The 2,885-nt window shown below is 36.9% G+C and overlaps 1 pseudogene; it reads left to right on the top strand.

Annotated features, from left to right (window-relative positions):
* Window positions 1-757: 757 nt before the first annotated feature.
* On the top strand, window positions 758-866 carry LOC113087023 (uncharacterized; annotated as a pseudogene).
* Window positions 867-2,885: the final 2,019 nt, after the last annotated feature.

Below are 2,885 nucleotides of genomic sequence, written 5' to 3'. Positions count from 1 at the left end.
ATTTTAGTCACATTGAGGAACTCAATGCGAGCGCTAATTACGTGATTGATGGTTGTTCATGTCTATGCAATTTAACGTATTGCTGTAAACTTGGGATTCCATATTTCCATTCTCTTAAACTCATCTTTCCCTAACTTTCGACCTTCCTGCAACTTGTGTGAATGTGTGTGTGCGTGCGTTTATGTGTTAGATTAGTTTATATGTCTTAGATTTATCTAATAAAGCCTTATTCTTATTGAAAAGAGAAGTATCTTGTGTTTTGTGCTTACAAGTTAATGTCTTAAACTGCCGATCTTGTTACTGTGCTAATTGATAGTGTTTTCACTATAGTTTGGATATTAGTATCCAGCGCAGATTTGATGTTAAACGGCTCGTTCACTGAACCACAAGCGCGTATCCGTGACCCGCCGTGAAACAGTGATTCTGTTCAAATTCCCTTTAAAATCTTAAATGATTCCTTTTGAGCTAAATTGACCTGTTTCCCTTACAACATGGATGGGAGACTGCCTGGGAATACCAGGGCTTTAAACTTTTTGGAAATTTTTCACAAATTATATAATAATCTTGAAAAAAAAAAAAAAGAGTCAATGCCCGATCTCTGAATATTAGCAGGTTTGGGCCTGGTTAGTACTTGGATGAGAGAACGCCTAGGAATACCAGGTGCTTTAAGCTTTTGGGTTTTCTTTTCCTACTTATATAATGTACTGGCGATTAGATTGGCTGATCTTTAAAAAGCCCTCTCTTTGCAACAGTCTTCGCTTACGGCCATACCAACCTGGCAATGCCCGATCTCGGAAGCTAAGCAGGTTTGGGCCTGGTTAGTACTTGGATGGGAGACCGCCTGGGAATACCAGGTGCTGTAAGCTTTTTGGAAATTTTTCACTTAGTATATAATAATTTTGCCAAACAATAGAGTCAATGCCCGATCTCTAAATATTAGCAGGTTTGGGCCTGGTTAGTACTTGGATGAGAGACTGCCTAGGAATACCAGGTGCTTTAAGCTTTTGGGTTTTCTTTCCTACTTATATAATGTACTGGCGATTATACTGGAATATCAGGTGCTGTAAGCTTTTTGGAAATTTTTCACTTAGTAAATAATAATTTTGAGTCAATGCCCGATCTCTGAATATTAGCAGGTTTGGGCCTGGTTAGTACATGGATGGGAGACTGCCTGGGAATACCAGGGCTTTAAACTTTTTGGAAATTGTTCACGAATTATATAATAATTTTGCAAAAAAAAAGAGTCAATGCCCGATCTCTGAATATTAGCAGGTTTGGGCCTGGTTAGTACTTGGATCGGAGACCGTCTAGGAATACCAGGTGCTTTAAGCTTTTGGATTTTCTTTCCTACTTATATAATGGCGATTAGATTGGAATACCAGGTGCTGTAAGCTTTTTCGAAATTTTTCACTTAGTATATAACAATTTTGCCAAACAATAGAGTCAATGTCCGATCTCTGAATATTAGCAGGTTTGGGCCTGGTTAGTATATGGATGGGAGACTGCCTGGGAATACCAAGGCTTTAAACTTTTTGGAAATTTTTCACAAATTATATAATAATCTTGCAAAAGAAAAAGAGTCAATGCCCGATCTCTGAATATTAGCAGGTTTGGGCCTGGTTAGTACTTGGATGGGAGACCGCCTGGGAATACCAGGTGCTGTAAGCTTTTTGGAAATTTTTCACTTAGTATATAATAATTTTGCCAAACAATAGAGTCAATGCCCGATCTCTAAATATTAGCAGGTTTGGGCCTGGTTAGCACATTGATGGGAGACTGCCTGGGAATACCAGGGCTTTAAACTTTTTGGAAATTTTTCACGAATTATATAATAATCTTGCAAAAAAAATAAATAAAAAAATAAATAAAAAAAATAAGTGGGAAAAATGCCTGATCTCTGAAAATTAGCAGGTTTGGGCCTGGTTAGTACATGGATGGGAGACTGCCTGGGAATACCAGGGCTTTAAACGTTTTGGAAATTTTTCACAAATTATATAATAATCTTGCAAAAAAATAAAAAAAAAAAATAAAAAAAAAAAGATTCAATGCCCGATCTCTGAATATTAGCAGGTTTGGGCCTGGTTAGTACTTGGATGAGAGACCGCCTAGGAATAGCAGGTGCTTTGAGCTTTTGGGTTTTCTTTCCTACTTATATAATGTACTGGCGATTAGATTGGAGTACCAGGTGCTGTAAGCTTTTTGGAAATTTTTCACTTAGTATATAATAATTTTGCCAAACAATAGACTCAATGCCCTATCTCTAAATATTAGCAGGTTTGGGCCTGGTTAGTACATGGATGGGAGACTTCCTGGGAATACCAGGGCTTTAAACTTTTTGGAAATTTTTCACAAATTATATAATAATCTTGCAAAAAAAAAAAAAAAAAAGAAAAAAGTCAATGCCAAACCTGCTCAATATTAGCAGGTTTGGGCCTGGTTAGTACATGGATGGGAGACTGCCTGGGAATACCAGGACATTAAACTTTTTGGAAATTTTTCACAAATTATATAATAATCTTGCAAAAAAATAAATAAATAAAGAGTCAATGCCCGATCTCTGAATATTAGCAGGTTTGGGCCTGGTTAGTACTTGGATGAGAGACTGCCTAGGAATACCAGGTGCTTTAAGCTTTTGGGTTTTCTTTCCTACTTATATGATGTACTGGCGATTAGATTGGAATATCAGGTGCTGTAAGCTTTTTGGAAATTTTTCACTTAGTAAATAATAATTTTGCCAAACAATAGAGTCAATGCCCAATCTCTAAATATTAACAGGTTTGGGCCTGGTTAGTACTTGGATGAGAGACTGCCTAGGAATACCAGGTGCTTTAAGCTTTTGGGTTTTCTTTCCTACTTATATAATGTACTGGCGATTATATTGGAAT

The sequence above is a fragment of the Carassius auratus genome, unplaced genomic scaffold (genome assembly GCF_003368295.1).
Source record: "Carassius auratus strain Wakin unplaced genomic scaffold, ASM336829v1 scaf_tig00044323, whole genome shotgun sequence".
Taxonomy (NCBI): Eukaryota; Metazoa; Chordata; class Actinopteri; order Cypriniformes; family Cyprinidae; genus Carassius; species Carassius auratus.
Note: the sequence above shows the minus strand (reverse complement) of the source record. Positions and strands in the feature narration are given on the sequence as shown.